General features: G+C 41.5%; 1 protein-coding gene across 5 annotated transcripts in view; it reads left to right on the top strand.

Annotated features, from left to right (window-relative positions):
* The first annotated feature begins 4,114 nt into the window (after window positions 1–4,114).
* The window catches only part of POGZ (pogo transposable element derived with ZNF domain), a 49,837-nt gene continuing 34,945 nt past the window's right edge, over window positions 4,115–19,006 (top strand). For 2 of the 5 annotated variants that reach the window (XM_055401886.2, XM_055401881.2), the window contains exon 1: window positions 4,116–4,278. The gene's annotated coding sequence lies outside the window, so the exon portion shown is untranslated. Of the gene's footprint in view, window positions 4,279–4,874; window positions 5,754–19,006 lie in introns of those variants that run through there. The other 3 variants (XM_055401883.2, XM_055401885.2, XM_055401882.2) reach the window with 3 other exon arrangements.

The following is a 19,006-nucleotide window of genomic DNA, read 5'->3' as shown; positions in this document are numbered from 1 at the left end:
TCTCACCTCCTGAGAATTTTCTGAGTCCCTAGGAAAGACCTCCGAGCCTATAAACATAAAGAATTACCAAACAATATTCATAAGTACAGTCTACAGCAGCCTCCAAGTTCCCCATTTTTTATTTGATACCGGTCAGATATAGCTCTTCACTTGCCCTTTATTTCACGATGATTTCCCTGTCAAGCTACACATTTCACATCTTCTCCTCCTACATGTTGACTTCTTTAGACTTCCGGGCTCAGTGCAATCAGTTGTCAATCTTTTTGAGCTGGGAGACGCTCGGATGGTGAAAAATGTTGCCACTGTTTTCCTAGCTCTTCCAAAATGAGTCGCTCCCTTTGAACTCTTGGTTTTGACGACCCTGAGTGTGCTCTATAAGAATGGGATGCTCATTTTTAAGGAAACCTGGCATTGGTCCCCACGAAGCTGCTTTCTGTCTGGACTGACCTCACAGTCCTCTCTAATCCCCACCCTGACACGTACTGGTCACCCTCACACTGAACCTGAGCGGTCAGTGATTGGGTCTGTACATTAACAAAATGACAGCAGAGGGGCACCCAAGGCTCACTACTTCTGAAGACATGTTGAAATCATTTGTATCTCTGCCTTGACACTCTCCAAGTTACAGGTGTTTCTAATTTTCAACTCGTGGCAGGAACCTTAAGCCAAGGAAGCAAATAAGTGTTTCCAAAAACTGTTGAAAAGAAACACCCTCCTGCTACCTAACTGTGAAATGCCCAACTTGGGACTTCCATTAACTTTTGACCTTCTTTCTTAGAAACCCATATGGAGAGGATTCAATTTTTCTAAGTTGGTTACTGAAGACTGGGATAGCTTTTTAGCAACGGTATTAGGGTCCCAATTTCTTCAATACGGAAAACTGGGTTGGCTTTCAGGCCCACCCCCAATATGTTATAGAGGCCTACGTGAATTCATTCCTAAGGATTTGATCCAGGCTATTTGTTCTGCTGCTTTGGTTTTTCCCGTAATCATCAAGATGATTCAAATATAGGAGAATGACAAGTATCAATTATATTATTAATATTTCACTCTAGAAATTTGTGTGTTAGCTTATGACACAGTGTTCCAAGACTGTCCAAATTAATATGGGTTTTCCCTCTTTAGCTAGGGGAATACATTTCTGGAAATGGAAATGCTAACTATATAGTTTTTTTCGAGATGCTGCTCTGGTGTTGCAAGGTTTAGAATTTTCTTCAAATGCTCTGAGGTTATAGATGACTCTACCCCTGATTTCTTCCAGCTATCAGTCATTCAACTGTTGATCCATCCCCCCAGGCTGTGGCAGAGCTAGAATATCTTTTCCAGTGTTAAAGACTTACTCCATCCTGTGATGATCTGTTGATCTTTATCCTTGTTTCCTGAATTCTTCCCTCAAAGGTGTCCCCAGCCCCTGCAAAACTCCCATTTTAACATTCAGCAGAATATTCTTTTCTTTGTGGCAGGCATAGTACCAACACTCACACACATTTTGTTAGCCATTATGGGTCAAAACTGTCTCCCAGGGCACAAACTAAATTACAGAAAAATAGGTCACAGAGAAGTAAACAACACACTCCAGAAGTCACTCAACTGAAGCACAGCTCCACAGTTCCCACCCTGGTCCAGGCCACCATCATCTCTCACCTGCAAATTGCAATAGCTCGCTAACCTTGCCCCTACCAGTTATTCTCTCCAAGTGGCCAGAGTGGTCCTTTAAAAATGTTAGTCAGGCCATGTCACTCCTTGGCTCAAAATCCTCCCATGACTTCACTTTGACTAAGAATAAAACCTGAACTTGACTTCACCTTCTTCAGGTCTGTGCTCAAATGTCACCTTAATGACGAAGCCTCCTCCAACCACTCCTACTGCTGTACTACACCCCCAATTCCTTGTCCTTCCCTTTCCCTCACCCCTGCACTTACACCATATCACTATTATATATTCATTTATTTGTGTGGTAGATTGTATTCTTCAAGATGACCACAACAGGATTTCGCATTCCACACACTTTTCTTACAATGTGATGTTTCTGCTACTTCCTCTGAGAGATGTTTCCTATCCCTCTTGAACCAAGGTAGGTCTGTAACTGTAGTGGAAATGATGCTAGGTCACAAAAACCCATACAACTTCTGCCTGGTCCTATTGGGACCCTCAATCTTGGAACTCAGCCATTATGATATGAGGAAGCCTAGGCCACATGGAGAGGCCAACTGTTGACTGTTCTGACCAACAGGCCTAGATGCAGTCCAAGCCAACAGTCATCATCAACTTCTAAATTTTTGAGGAAGCTTTTGAGATGACTTCAGCCTCAGCCCCTGCATGAGACTCCAAGTGAGAATTGTTTAGCTTAGTCTAATGACCTCCCAGAACTGTGAGGGCTAATAATAAAACTGTTGTGCTAAGCCACCAAGTTTTGCACCCATTTGTTATTCTATAATAGATATTGGAACAATTTACACCTATATTGTATGCCTCTCCTCACTAAAGTTTCATGAATTCAAGTATTTTGTTTTCTTTGTTATTGCAGTCCCAGCACCTAGAGCAGTGCCTGGCATATAGCAAGTACTCAATAAATATTTGCTGAATTAATGAATGGATGCATAGACGCATTTTCAGTAAGGTACTCTAATGGTTATTGATCAGTGGGAGATGGTATAATCTGCTGGATTAAACCTCATTGGCATAGATCATAAGTTGGCACTTAAGAGCATGGCAAAATATTTTTCAGCAAGAATATTTCAGAGGCAAATGACATTATAATGAATTATAATAATTTTTGGAGGAAAACATAAAAGGATTAGAGCTTCGTGAAGAATGTCTTTTAACGATTCATTCCATAATCCCACCATGGGCCTTTCCCGATCAGGTCTGGAAAAGCTTCAGAACTATTTTCAGAAGGCTCAGTGATTCTTACAATTCAAAGAATAAAATTCTTCCTGTGAATGACTAGTTGAAATCACTCACGTTTCTGGTGTGAAATGGGATGATGAAAATGGGTGGTGGTGCATGCATGTGCACGGGTGCACAATCTAGGATGCTTCCTTCCACTGCCTATTTTCATAGTATGGTGGTTTGGAGTGTGTACAAGAGAAGGAATAAATATGGTTCTGCATCCGCCAGTCTTGCACCAAGTACTTTGGTTTGGAACAAATATTTGTGTATTGCTTAAAAAGCAATAATATCCTCAAATATCCAAGGAAAATACTAAAATTTTATCACCTCAGGAGGTAATAAAGGAAAAAATTTCTTAAGCTACTTGGGAAAGAGGTTAGTTTTTGTTTGAGGAAGAATAACAGGAGGATAATCTTGAATGGACAAAACAATTTCCTTGGGCCAATCCATCTCAGCCTTGATTGGAGCAAAAAGCTATTAGGGAGTCTACAGTTTCTTTGAAGATCTACAACAAGTCTATTAATCTCAAAGCAGTTTCCATACATGAATCACCTTGATAAGCAATCACGTGTGGCTTCCAGAATCTGGAAAGGTGTAGGGTAAAAATAGCTTTTAAAAGCTCTTCACTTAATGCTACTTGACTGAAATGTCTCTTGAGGTACAGTGAGTGCCATTTTGATGCCTTTGTTCCAATGACAGTCGTTGGTGCCATTGGGCCTCACCATCTGGCCTACAGAATGAGGTTATCCTCTTGATTAGGTATAAGCCTTGGGTGGAAAGTGTGGAGACTCTCAAAATTTTCCCAGAAAGTCCAGGGAAGTATTCTCTTTGGAAACCCCATCGTTCTCACCAAAATTTAGAGATTGCTTCTAAAGCTAATTAATTTTCATTTCATTTTTTAAATTATTTATTTATTTGCGGGCCCAGACAAACTTGACTAGAAAAGAAGCCCGGGCATGAGTTAGGATGAGTCCATGACGTGCCACGCACTCCAACCAATTGAAAACCCACGAAAGGGGGAGGGCGGAAGTGACGAGCCGTATCCCTCCGCGGAGCGAGAGGGTCGGTGGGGGGAGTCTGCGTCTCTCTCCCCCGCGCCAGCTCCCGTACACGGAGCCGCATTCCTTGGCCCCCCCGCCCCCCTCCCTCGGGGCCCCCCCCGCCCCCCTCGGGAAAAAAATCCACCCCAAACCACTCGAACCCGAGGGAGGTTTCCTTTCGCCCTCGCGGAGACGAGATTTCAACGGTCTCCTCTCCTCCGTCTCCCCCCCAAGCCCCCGTCCCCTCCCCTGCTCCCACCCCCTTCTCCCGGCGCCGGGTGCAAGGTCCCTTTAAGGCGACGGCGCCTTCCTCGGGTCAGACTACCGGCGGCGACGACCACGGGAGGTGAGTGAGCGAGCGAGCCTTCCCTCTACCCACCCCCTTCTCCCGGGGGTTCCGTTATCTTTTTGCTCGGCGAGGCGTTCCGAGGCGAGACAATGAGAGGGGGATGGGGCGAGAACGCGGGAGTGGGGGCGGGGGCCCGGGCGCGCGCCCCCGCCCCCCTCGAGTGGCGGCGCGGTCCGCGGCGGCAGCCGGCGTGGGGCGCGGCGCGCGGGCGCGTGTGTGAGTGCGTGCGCCGCGGGAGCCGCGCGGCGGGCCGGGCCGGGGAGGCCCCTGCCTGCCTCCCTGCCGGCCGCCCCCGCCCCCCGGCGCCCGGCGCGGCGCGCGCGCGCACTCGCGCCCCACGGCCCCGCACACACCCGACGTCCACACGCACACCCGGCGCGAGGCGTCTCGGAGGAGTGGGCGGGCGCGGGTGCGGGCGGAGGCCCGCTGGGGAGGGGGCGGCGGCGAGACGGCCAGGCGCGGCGGGAGGGCCGGGCGAGGGGGCGAGGCCGCGCCGGGGCGGCCGGCGGGCCGCCGTCCCCCGGGGGTGGGGGTGGTGCTCGGCCCGCCCCCGCCTCCCCCGCCGGGGAACTAGTGGGGCGCTCTTTTTGAGCTGGGGAGGGAAATGAGTGGTTGCTCAGCCTCTCCCTTGTGTTATGTAATCCCGCCTATAGTACACCCGAAGCCTTAGTGCGCTGCAGTTAGTTTACGAAGTCTCCTCCCCTGGCTCTAAAATTTCTTCGGGATGGCGCCGTGATTTATAAAATGGGATGGGGCGGAAAAAGCTTATTTTCGTATGGTTATATCCTGCCGCGGTAGGCGCCATGTTTATCCCAGGGACTATTTTCTCTAGATTGTTAGCACCTTCTGAAAAGGGGCGATATCGTTGATCCACCTGATTTTTCTGCTTTCGCAACTTGTCCTGCTTTCTCTCCGGTCAGACGCGGGATTCCTTCAGATTGTTAGTAATACTGGACGTTTCTCTGCTTGTCTAGGACATTTTCAGCTCAGAAAAAGGGAGAGTTGGAAGGAGTCTTGTAAGACATTAGGCCAAATTTTTTTTTCGAGATGGAAACTGAGATACAGGTGTCCTATCTCGGAATAGCCGTCATTCTATTGCAGACTGTGGCCCAGCCCTCTACACTCCTGTAGACACCTCCCACCTCCGCGCAAAACCCCACAGACGTGCAATTTTGCTTCCAAAGGAATTTTTCCATCTAGATGAAGGGAAACGGTGGGGGCGGAGGGCTGCTTCTTGGCAAACGAGGTTAAATTTTGAGACCCGTTGCTTTTGGCTCTGGGATTTGGATTCTGAGTTTGAACTACTTGGCACAATCGGTCTTAACTTCAGGATGCATAAAAAGTACCTTGCAGGTCGCTAAAAGTGCTGTTTGCGGGATACCTCAGCTCCAAGCTTATTTGGATGGGATGCTGAGGGGGGTATATCGTCTCTCCGTTTTTAATCTGCAGTCCTTCTGCTGAGACTGATTAAGGTAACCACCATATTAAGAGTTATGATTCTAGTATAAAGGTGCTCAAACCATCATCTTCCAACAATTAAATGGCAATCTATGCCCTTGATTTCCTCCCCTTTCTATATTGTGGTTGTCATGTAGCAGCTATGCTGAAGTATCTCAAGCTAAAGGAACTAACAGAATAGAGTCTCTTGGGATGAACATGATTTTTGTGTCCACCCCACCTTGAATCAGTGGTTAAATCTGGAAAAACAGTTCCCAAAATGTGGCCTGCTAATTCCTGGGGTTCCCCTCAGGCCCTCTCAGGAGAGCTACAAGGTGGTAACTGTTTTCAAAATAATACTGAGACCCTGGTTAACTTTTTCACTGGCATTTGCACCGATGGTCCGAAGGCAACACTTAATAAAACTACTGTGGGAAACAACTGCCATACTTACTTGAGAATGTCTTTGATGAAGCAGTAAAAATAACCATTAAATTTCAACCCTTCAGTACACGTATTTTTAATCTGTAAGAATCCGTGACCAAATGGGAAGTGTGCATAAACCACCGATACTGCCTACTGAGGTAAATCTTTGTCATAAGGAAAGGCACTTGTGAGATTTAGCTGCGAGTTGCTTGTTTCCTGGGCCAGCATTTTTACTTGGAAAGAACGTCTGACCAACTACAGTTTTTCACCCTTGAGTGTTTGCCCATGTTTTCTTGAAAGCAGATGAAGTGAGCTTGTCACTTCAAGGAAAACAATTGATAGTATTTGTTCTCAGTGATAAAAATTTGAGAGTGAAAATTAGAATTTTTAAAAATTTGATATCTCAAGTTTAACAACTTCTGGTACTTAAAAAGAGTTTCCTTGCAAGTCAGTGTTAATGACTGATTTTTTAAAATATATTTTGTGGTGAAATGTGTCAACATTTGGAAGATAGGCATAATTCAGTAAATCTGTATTTTCGAATGACTTTTGCATAACTCAAGTCACCGTGAGTAATCTTCAAAATTCAAGATACGCTGATGGAGTTTAACATAACTTTCATCAGTAGGGTTTCAAATGCCAATATGCAGCTATTGTTAAGAAACAATTTGTCTACTTTTAGTACTGTCTCAATACACACAACTATCTGAAAAGGTTTTTAGAATGCTTTTCCCTTTTTCTTTCTGTGTGACAGCAGACCTTTATTACATACATAACCAAAACAACATAGAACAGCAGACTGAATGCAGAAGCAGCTTTGAGAATCAAACTGCCTTCTATTAACCTAGACATGAAAGATTTCCAAAAATGTAAAACAACATCATTTCACTGTTTGGGGGAAAAATAGTCATTTTTAATTGAAAAATATTTATATATTTTAATTATGTTATCATGTAATGGTTTGTTGTTTTTTAGTGTACTGATAAATATTTAAACTTTTTATGTTTTAATTTTAAAGTAAATATCAAAAGATCATTTCCACGTTAATAAAAGCTCTTTAAGATATTTTAATAACTTTAAGAATGTAAAGGGGTTCTGAGACCAGAAACTGGGTCTGTCCTATCCTTCTGCGCCTGAGATCATCCAAATCTGTCTCCCATTTAGAAACTTCTGGAGAATTCAAAAATGTTAGTTGGAGTTAATAGTGGAAGAGGCAGTGAATTGGGAGAAAATTGCAGAGCAAAAAAGCTTAGTAAATATCCCAGATCAGCTGTAACCTTTGGCAAGTTACTTAAACTCTAAACCTCATTTGATCTCATCTATAAAGTGTATTGGGAGAAGGCAATGGCACCCCACTCCAGTCCTCTTGCCTGGAAAATCCCATGGATGGAGGAGCCTGGTAGGCTGCAGTCCATGGGGTCGGGAAGAGTTGGACACAACTGAGCGACTTCACTTTCACTTTTCACTTTCATGCACTGGAGAAGGAAATGGCAACCCACTCCAGTGTTCTTGCCTGGAGAATCCCAGGGACGGGGGAGCCTGGTGGGCTGCCATCTATGGGGTCGCACAGTCGGACACGACTGAAGTGACTTAGTAGCAGCATAAAGTGTATTACGTAGGACATAGTTAGGAGAATTCATTATGGTAATGAATGTAAAGTGCATAATAATGCCTGGTATTATATGACAGTAAAGTAAAATATATTCCAAATGCTGTTTCGTCTTTTTTCTCCATATATGTCTTTTTGTTGTAAGTGGAGATTTCTGATATAAATTGCAAATCCTAGAGCTGGTGGTGTTTTTGTCATATTATCAGTATGATAAGACTTTGATAGATTCTTTGGCAGTGTGGTTTGTGATAATAAACCATATCCACAAAAACATTTTTACATGTAACTCGGGAGGAGAGGAGAAAGAGATAACATTTTGCTAGCTTTGGCAGAGTTAAATGAAATTGAGTAGAAATGAAATTTAGACAATACACATGTCAATGAAGAACTTTTCTTGGGAGAGAAACTGAATATTGAACCCTTTAAAAATAGGAAATTTAACTGCTCACTTCAGTTGTTCAGTACAGAGCTTATAATGAATATATATGGATTCTTCTTGATGGGAATTTTGCTGCCAGATAAGTGGAAAGTATTTTATGTTTAGGAATATTAGATTATTAAGAGTATTTAAGAACCCATTGTGAAAGTTATTTGTGAGGTTCTACAATAGTTCCTGTGAGGGATAGACTGGGTAAATAAAAGCTTCTTACTACAAGTTCAACAATAATTTGTTTCAGAGCCATACCAAGTATTCAGCCCTATAGATTTTCTGGAATTAATCCCTTTTAAAGGAAAAAATTGAAGTAACTTGACGTTTGTTGTTTTCAGCCACTAAGTTGTGTCCGGATTCTTTGTGCCCCCGTAGACTGCAGCACACCAGACTCCCCTGTCCTTCACTGTCTTGTGGAGTTTGCTCGAATTCATGTCCATTAAGTCCGTGATGCTATATAACCATCTCATCCTCTGCTGCCCCCCCTTCTCCTTTTGCCTTCAACTTGAATACAAATGCAAATTGTTTTGAGGATTATTATTGTTTATTTATCACCCAGGAGCAAGAGAGAGTAGTATTCTAAATTTTTTGTTTGTTTTTAAAACATTTTTTCTGTTCCACATGTACTTTTTATCTTGATTTATGGGTGGGTATGTGAAGAAAGCTGATCGCCGAAGAATCGATGCTTTTGAACTGTGGTGTTGGAGAAGACTCTTGAGAGTCCCTTATACTGCAAGGAGATCCAACCAGTCCATTCTAAAGGAGATCAATCCTGGATGTTCATTGGAGGGACTGATGCTAAAGCTGAAACTGCAATACTTTGGCCACCTCATGCGACGAGTTGACTCACTGGAAAAGACTCTGATGCTGGGAAAGGTTGGGGGCGGGAGGAGAAGGGGACGACGGAGAATGAGATGGCTGGATGGCATCACAGACTCTGTGGACATGAGTTTGAGTGTGCTCCGGGAGTTGGTGATGGACAGGTGGGCCTGGCGTGCTGTGATTCATGGGGTCGCGGAGGGTCGGACACGACTGAGCGACTGAACTGAACTGAACTGATGCACTAGCAGTGAATTGAAAATGTTAGGTATTGAATTCTTCATTCCTGGAACTTAACTTTAGCGCTATAAAATAATCAGACATAGGAATCCAGAGCTTCAAAAGCCAAATCTGTCCGGAGAATTTAGGTAGAAAACAGATGTTTTCTTAATCTTACTCGAGATGAAGATAGGTAAACCTTTCTGCCCATTAAATACCTCAGAAGTAGACCAACAGTTGTAACTGAGGGATTCTTTTTGCTGATTTTAAATAAGATTGCATAATCTCTTTGTATCTTGCTTTTCAGTTATATAGGTTTTTACTCATTAGCTGATTCTATAGCACCATATTTGCCAGCATTTAAGGTAACAGTTCAGTCCTCCCTAGAAAGGTATGTATCTGGTACACCCATATTATGGTGGAAAGATGAATGCCAGACTTAAAATCACTAGTAGACCTGTGTAAGTTGCAGTGTTGAGTAAAGTGTACTGAGTACATGGAAGTCATGTAACCAGTGAGATTACTACCGCAGAACAGAGAAACCAAATAGTTACCAAGATGTCAGATGTTCAAGATGTCTTGATTAATGGAAGATGGCAGTGTTCATCTCATCTTGCCGTACCTCCTTGGTAATCTGTATACCCCAACTTAGTTTTATTTTTTCTAGTATTATTTAATTATTGTGCAATATACTAAGAAATGTGTATACATAATCTATGTGAAAATTACTCCTAGAAATGAAAACAAGTTAACAGAAAATTCAAACCACAAGGCTACCAGTTTGATTTAATTAATAGCAGAAAGGAAATGACAGAATATAGAGCTATAAAATATCACAACCAGAGGATGATTAGGTAGTTTTCCCACTGTTTTTTTCTTTTATTTTTTTAATTTCAGCTGTATTGAGGTGTAACTAACATAAAATTGTAGGATATTAAAGTGTATATCGTGATAATTTCATACATAAGTATTGTGAAACTATTCCCCCATTCAGTTAACACAACCATCACCTCACATATTTAGGTTGTATATGTGTGAACATTTAAGTTCTACTCTTTCAGTGAATCTCAGTTATACAGTGTTATCAACAGTAGCCACCATAGTTTGCATTAGATTCCCAGACCTTATTCAAGAAAATTTCATGCATGTAAGAAAAGGTGAAAGAATACAAGGAGAATCTACAATGAACCCACCACCTGGACTCAGTGATTTTTAACATGCTGGCATATTTGATGTCTATAAGAAAACACCAAAATATATATTTGCTGAACCACCTGAAAGTCATGATATTTCCAATGAACATTTCATGCATTTGCTAAGAATAAATACATTCTCCTACATAACTAATACTGCTATCCTTTCTAAGAAAAGTAAAATTCTCAAATATAATCTTACATCTAGTCTATTTTTCAATGTTCCAGTTGTCCCCAGTATGTCATTTATACCATTTTTATGAGCCAGAATCCAGTGAAGTTTCATTTTGTTATATCTCTTTAGTTTCTTTCACTCTGGTTTAGCCTTCTCTGTGTGTGTGCATGTGTGTAATTGTGGGTGTGTGCTTGACATTTTTAGTGTGTTAGTTTTATAAAGTATTCTTGATTCTACATTTGTCTGATTATTTTGTTTTAAAGTGTTCCACTTTCTGGATTTATCTCATTATTTCCCTGTGGTACTACCTATTCTTCTATTGCTATACTTCCTAAAAACTGGGAGTTAAATTGAAGTGCTAGATATGATTCAGGTTACATATTATTGTCAGTAGCTTTTGGTTTTTTTTGTTTCTTCTAACAAAAGAACAGTTGACAGAGTTTGGGTTATCGCTCACATTTTTCTATTTAAACTTACTATTGTCATAACCTTTGGCTTTGAGATACAGAGCTACTTCTGTAATTTTAAGTTCAAGCACAATAAGACTGAGAAAGACCATAGTAATAAGTTTGCATCGTGTCATTTTGGTTCGCCACCCTCTGAGAAAATGATCTGAAAGTTGAAGAGGCAAGAAGAATTGATATATTTAGCAAAAGCAACCCATAGAGGAATAGAGTAGTAAAGAGGTCAAAACCAGAAATTTTCAAAATGGAGATTTGGGGAGTTTGGGAAATTATTTTCACAAGGATTATTTACCACAGTTAACACTGATAATGGGGATTACCAATGGTAACCATAAATTTAGAGAGCTAACATCATAGTGCTGTGCTAAAGTTTTCTAAGGAGAAATTATGTACTTAGGCAGGAACAAGCTCTTTCACGGGTAGATCATTATAGGGTGAAACAAAATTAGATGTATATGAGTTTTATAAAAATGTTTTTATTGTGTAAGGTGTAACCATTTGAACAATTCACGGGAATCTTGTGCTCATCTTTTCTGTTGCAGAGAGGATAAATTATTTTAAAAAGAAATGAGAAAATTAACATAAAGTAAATCGATGCTTTTGAGCTGTGGTGTTGGAGAAGACTCTTGAGAGTCCCTTATACTGCAAGGAGATCCAACCAGTCCATTCTAAAGGAGATCAATCCTGGATGTTCATTGGAGGGACTGATGCTAAAGCTGAAACTGCAATACTTTGGCCACCTCATGTGACGGGTTGACTCACTGGAAAAGACTCTGATGCTGGGAAAGGTTGGGGGCGGGAGGAGAAGAGGACGACCGAGAATGAGATCTGGATGGCATCACCGACTCTGTGGACATGAGTTTGAGTGTACTCCGGGAGTTGGTGATGGACAGGGAGGCCTGGCGTGCTGTGATTCATGGGGTCGCGGAGAGTCAGACACGACTGAGCGACTGAACTGAACTGAAATCAACTATGGGCTTCCCTTGTGGCTCAGTAAAGAATTCACTGGGATTCTTTGAAGAAGAATTGATGGGAAAGATTGAAGTTGGGAGGAGAAGGGGACAACAGAGGAAAAGATGGGCGGATGGCATCACCAACTAATGGACATGAGTTCGAGTAAGCTCCAGGAGTTGGTGATGGACAGGGAAGCCTGGAGTGCTGAAGTCCATGGAGTTGCAAAGAGGTGGACACGACTAAGCGACTGAACTGAACTGAATACAACTGTACTTCAGTTTAAAAGAAAAATGAGAGTTCTTTATGCATAGAATGTGGGATGATTTTTTTTTTTTTTTTAATTTCTGCTTCAGAACATGGCTTCAGTTTGATCAGGGCTTCTCAATCTTGGCACTGTTAACATTTTGGGCCTGGTAAGTCTCAGGCTATCCTGTGCATTGTAGAATGTGTAATAGCACTCCTGGCCACTTGTCTCTCGGTAGATGCCAGTAGTACCCTTCCCCAGCCCCACCCCTAGTATGAGTATCAAAAGTGTCTCCAAACATTGCCAAATGTCTTCTGGGGGCAGATTATCCCTGTTTGAATGTTACTGAGTTGGATAAAAGCCACTGGCACATGTAGATTCCTTAATGATCTAGATTTCCTTTTATGTAATCTACATGCAGCCGTTGAACATAGTTACCTTCTGTAGATATGTTGCACAGTTTGAACTGTTTTTACTGTATGTTGAAGAACACTGGAATATGACGATATTTTTTTTAGCTCTGTTGGAAATTTTATTGAGGGTAGAAAGCAGCTCTTCACTTGTAAGTCAGATGTAGGTCTTTGCTTTATTTCATCCCCCTCCCACTTCCCAATTTGCTTGAAAAGAACCTTATTAGCTATGTGTTGTGGATAAAGTTTATGTTGCTGCTGCTGCTAAGTCGCTTCAGTCGTGTCCGACTCTATGCGACCCTATAGACGGCAGCCTTGTGGGCTGCCATCCCTGGGATTCTCCAGGCAAGAACATTGGAGTGGGTTGCCATTTCCTTCTCCAGTGCATGAAAGTGAAAAGTGAAAGTGAAGTTGCTCAGTCGTGTCCGACTCTTCCCGACCCCATGGACTGCAGCCCACCAGGCTCCTCCGTCCATGGGATTTTCCAGGCGAGAGTACTGGAGTGGGGTGCCATTGCCTTCTCTGAAAGTTTCATTCAGTTCAGTTCAGTCGCTCAGTCGTGTCCGACTCTGCGACCCCATGAATCACAACATGCCAGGTCTCCCTGTCAATCACCAACTCCCGGAGTTCACTCAAACTCATGTCCACAGAGTCGGTGATGCCATCCAGCCATCTCATTCTCTGTCGTCCCCTTCTCCTCCCGCCCCCAACCTTTCCCAGCATCAGAGTCTTTTCCAGTGAGTCAGCTCGACACATGAGGTGGCCCAAGTATTGGAGCTTCAGCTTCAGCATCAGTCCTTCCAATGAACACCCAGGATTGATCTCCTTTAGAATGGACTGGTTGGATCTCCTTGAAAGTTTGCATTAGGAGTACTTAAAAGTTTTGTTCAAAATTCTCTGGAGTGATCTGTTTATATCTTGGCATTCACGAAAAGACAGTCTTTTAAAAAACAGTTACTGAGAACTATATTCAGTATTTCAGTACCTGTAAGGGGAAAGAATCTGAAAAAACATATGTAAGTATAACTGAATCACTTTACTGTCCACCTGAAACTGACACATCGTAAATCAGTTTTTTTCAGCTTAATAAGAAAGACATGGTTCCTGCCCACTCAAATATTTCTGGTAGTTAAGGGAAGAATGTTAAATTGAATTATCTTATATGTTAGTTAAATATGAATGTTCCTATTTTTCCAGCATATTAACTAAGAGCCCGAAACTTCAAGGGTCATAGGAGCTAAGCAACTCCACATTATAAAGTCAGTTGCAGGGACTTCCCTGGTGGTCCATCAGTGAGGAATCTATGCTCCTAATTCAGGGTTCAGTCTCTAGTCTGGGAGCTAAGATCCCATATGCCCTGTAGCATGTCTATAAATTAATAAATAAATAACAAGGCCGTCTCTGCAGGACTTGTAAATTGGGAAAGTCAGAAGCTGCTTATGCTAGTGTTTGGAAAAGTGATCAGACCTGCACTTACTGTGTGACCCAGAAATTCCTCTCAGGTTACTTATCCAAAAGAATGAAAACATATGCACATACAGAGACTTGTGCCCAAATGTTCATAGCAGATTTATTCATAATAACCTGAAAAATTGAAAACAACTATCTGCCAACATGTGGATGGATAAACAAATGATGGCTTATCCATAAATGAAGCATTACTCAGTGATTAAAAATAAACTACTTAAAAATTCAACAGAACCTAGGTGATTGTGTTAAGGTAATGAAGGCAGACTCAAAAAAAAAAAATTACTTGCTAAAGAACTTGATTAAAATCTGTATGTTGTGTCCTCTTTGATTCCTCTTAAAATTTTTTTTATTAACTAGATGTGAATTCTACCAGTAAGGAAAATGATGTAGGCATCTTGTGAAGGGGAAGAGAAAGGTTTGGAGAAGAGTGAAAGTACTGAGAATTAATAAATATAAGTTTAAAAGATTGAAACATCTCAAGAATCTCAGGAGAAAATAAAATTTTAAGGTTCTAAGACAAGGATTATTTGTAGATGTGGAATTTTTTTTTTTTTTTTTTTTTGGCCAAATGACACAGAAGCAAACTGAAGCTAGCTGACTAAGAGTTGGGGATTAATGTGGAAATAATTTTATGTTTAAAATGAGCAGAAAAACCCCTAGCAAGACTGTGACCTTGGAATATCATTCTGTAGCAGAAGGAATCAGGGTTCCTTAGGAAAATGGATGATTCTTGATATGGGGCAGGAATGTATGAGATGAGCCTGGAACTTTTTATTTATCCCATAGCCAGAATTTTATCAAACATTACTAAGCACTGTGTCACAAGAACTCAGGAGCCAACTGAGAAGTTACCAGTGAGCAAAATAGGTCACTTTGAATATCAATAAGGTTAACTGCTGTGGATCAAAGCACATCAAATATGATTAAATCTGTAATGTGATATAATGATAGTTTAAGAACAAGCTTATTGATCACTTTGAAGAAATGCTAGTGAAACAATTATTTTGAAAACTGCTAAATAAAGAGAAGCAAGATGGAAAGAATCAAGACTTCTGTATGAACTGCACCACTGGGTAACCAGATAGTAGCTATGTTTTTGTTTTTTTTAATCAGAGTGTTTCAGTTAACAAATGAAAAGGAAATGATAGATTTAGAATGACTACATCTAGGCATTGAGCCTGGATGGGAGGGTTCCTGATGGAAGAAAATCCTGCCCTTATGAGTAGTCTTGTGAGGAGAGAGGGGAATGTTAAACCTGGATCTAAACATGCCTGTAGAGCCAGCTTATCAAGATCTAGAAATTAAAAGAGACCTAAGAAATCTATCAAATAATCATAATATGTAAACCTTATTTGACTGCAAATCAAAGCAAACTTTAAGAAATATGGTGTTTAACGATGACATGGAAGCAACCTGAATGTCTTATCAACAGAGGAGTAAATAAGATGTGGTACATGTGTACAATGAAATACTATTCAGCCATTAAAAGGAATGAAATAATGCCATTTGCTGCAACATGCATAGACGTAAAGGTTATAATACTAAGGAGATCAATCCTGGATGTTCATTGGAGGGACTGATGCTAAAGCTGAAACTGCAATACTTTGGCCACTTCATGCGACGAGTTGACTCACTGGAAAAGACTCTGATGCTGGGAAAGGTTGGGGGCGGGAGGAGAAGGGGACGACGGAGAATGAGATGGCTGGATGGCATCACCGACTCTGTGGACATGAGTTTGAGTGTACTCCGGGAGTTGGTGATGGACAGGGAGGCCTGGCGTGCTGTAGTTCATGGGGTCGCGGAGAGTCGGACACGACTGAGCGACTGAACTGAACTGAACTGAAGTCAGAGAAGGACAAATACAGAATATCACTTACATGTGGAATCTTAAAAAATGATACAAATGAACTTATTTACAAAACAGAAACAGGCTCACAGACTTCAAAAACAAATTTATGAACTACTTTGGTGATACAGTGGGTAAGAATCCACCTGCCAATGCAAAGGACACTGGTTTGATCCCTGGTTTGAGACGATTGCACTGTCACAGAAAAACTAAGCCTGTGCCCCACAATTACTGAGCCAGTGGGTTCTATGAGCCTGTCTTCCGCAACAAGAGAAGCCACCACAATGAGAAGCCCACACACCTAAACCAGAGAGTAGCCCCTACTCTCCACAACTAGCAAAAGTGAGCACAGCAGTGAAGATGCAGAGCAACCAAATAAAAAGAAAAAAGGAAATGTATGGTTACCAAAGGGGAAAGGTGGGGGGAGGGATAAATTAGGAGTTTGGGATTAACACATAGACATTATTGTGTATAAAATAAATAATCAACAAGGACCTGCTGTATAGCACAGCAAACTGTACTCAGTATTCCATAATAACCAATATGGGAAAAGAATCTGAAAGAGAATGGATATGTGAACATGTATAACTGAATCCTTTTGCTGTACACCTGAAACTAGTACTACATTGTAAGTCACACTCCAGTAACAGTATTTGAGAGGCTTCCCCAGCAGTCCAGTGGTGAAGAATCTGCCTGCCAGTTCAGGGGTGTTCAATCCCTGATCCACGATGATCCCTCGTGCCAAAGAGCACCTGAACCCAGGTAACGCAGCTGCTGAGCCCACGCACCGTGGGTGCCTGCTCTGGGACGAGAGAAGCCGCCGCAGTGAGCAGCATGCACTGCAACCGTGAGTGGCCCCTGTTTGCCTCAACCGGAGAGAGGCCATAGGCAGCAGCGAAGGCCCAGCACAGCTGAAGATAAACAATTTTTAAAAGAAAATTACGATACTTGAGAGAATTTGAGATTGCTGTGTTGCCTGTACATTTGATATTGAGACTATAAATCTTTTAGGCATGTTAGTGGTACTATGACTTGTTTATTTAATTAATTTTTAACTTGGCTGGGGGGCTTGCGGATCTTAGTTCCCCAGCCAAGGACCCAATCCTGCCCTGGTAGTGAAAGCGCCAGGTCCTAATCACTGGACTGCCAAGGAATTCCCTGTGATTTTTTATTTTTGATACATGATCTTTTCAGGTCCTTATCTTTTAGAGATACATAATATATTTCAGGTGGCGCAGTGGTAAAGAATCCATGTGCCAATGCTGGAGACGCAGGCTCAATCCTTGGGTCAGGAAGATTCCTTTGAGTAGGAAATGGCAACCCATTCCAGTATTCTTGCCTGGAAAATTCCATGAACAGAAGACAGCTACAGTCAAAAAGAGTTGGACATGACTGAGTGCATATGACACAAAATACTTGGGAATGGGATATTAGGAATTAGTTTCAAAATAATATGAAGGAAAGAGGGCATAAATGAAATAAGGTTGGTTGAGACTTTAAAAAATTGTTTTTCTTTGCTGTGCACAGGCTTTCTGTAGTTGCAGCAAGCAGGGGCTACTCCCTAGCTGCGCTGTGCAGACTTCTCATTGGGGTAGCTTGTTTTGTTTTGGAGCGTGGGAACAGTTAGTCTCATGGGCTTAGTTGCTTCGGAGCATGCAGGATCTTCCTGGAGCACAGGAATTGAACCAGTGTCCCCAGTATAGCAAGGTGGATTCTTAACCACTGGACCACCAAGAAAGCCTGGTTGATAATGTTTAAACCTGGGTTATGGATATATGTCTACTCTTGTGTGTGTGTGTGTGTTTGTGTTTGCCCCAATCAAGGATCGAACCTGGGCCCCCTATAGTCGAAGCAGAGTCCTTACCAGTGGACTGCCAGTGAGTTCCTTACTCTTGTATATAATTAAAGTTTATATCTTAAGAACAGCAGAAAAGGAATCCCTGGAGTATTGATTCAGAGATTCATAGTTGTAATATGATGGGGGTTTGCCCCTTTACTTGTCTACAGTGTGATTCTCTAAAATTTACTGCCTGTCCAGGTTTTCCTCTTGATGGAGCATGGTGTCCCCTACGTGCTGACCTTTAATTTCCAAAATTCACATTTTTACCTGGCACTTTTTCAGGAGAAATGAAAATGTTTCAACTTGAACATAACTTTGTTTTTTAATGTGAAATATATGCCAAGCCTATGACTATACTTATCCTTTATAGCAAAATAATAGGGAAAATTTACAGATTTTTTTTTTCCTTGTGAGAAATTAAGTTGAAGGTTTAGTGTGGAGAGAAGTTAAACACAAGTAGATTGATCGTTTGGAAAGATTTATACATTTTAGTACTACATATATAGTAATTCTTGCCTTCTTTGTTGAAAAATAGTTGCCATAGATCACTTGACTGTATTCTCATGGATCAGAGGATCATCGTGTTTCTTGAGCATCTTGTTGGAGATATTAAATATAGCACTTCATTGTATTAATGAAAATTCCTTTTTGATAGCTGGAAAACTACAGAAGGGTACTAAATTTGCATTTTTCATTTTTAAAGTTTACAAGGAATTTAATTCAAGTTGATATCTATTTTGGCATGGCCCATCTTTTCAGCAGAGTTAATTTTTTGACCCTGAGCTATATAGGTGGTGAGATGAAAGAAATGACCCCATCCTCAGATACAGAGTCGAGATCAGAATTGAGAACTGTTTGAAAAACTTGGTTTCAGTGTCTTTCTGAGATGTTTTGGGTGTAAGTCATAAAATATGTTCAGTCAGCAGATTTATTATTTTTCTGAGTTGATACACCTTGTTGGTTAACTCCATCTTTCACGTTGTAAAAATCTTGAAAAATATATTCTGAGTTGAACTTTCTTTCTATCTTGAACCCTTTAATTTACATTGGTTGTCTTGGCAGAGCATATACCCTAGGCAGTTATTTTTTCTCACTTGGTTAAAAAGTAATTAGGACATAAATGTCCTTCTTGCCATCTTTTCACAGCTGCCTTTTCCACTCTTTGTTTCTTAGAATACTTTCTTCATGG

The sequence above is a fragment of the Moschus berezovskii genome, chromosome 4 (assembly GCF_049115385.1).
Source record: "Moschus berezovskii isolate FMDL1 chromosome 4, NW_MosBer_1.0, whole genome shotgun sequence".
Lineage (NCBI taxonomy): Eukaryota > Metazoa > Chordata > Mammalia > Artiodactyla > Moschidae > Moschus > Moschus berezovskii.
Note: the sequence above shows the minus strand (reverse complement) of the source record. Positions and strands in the feature narration are given on the sequence as shown.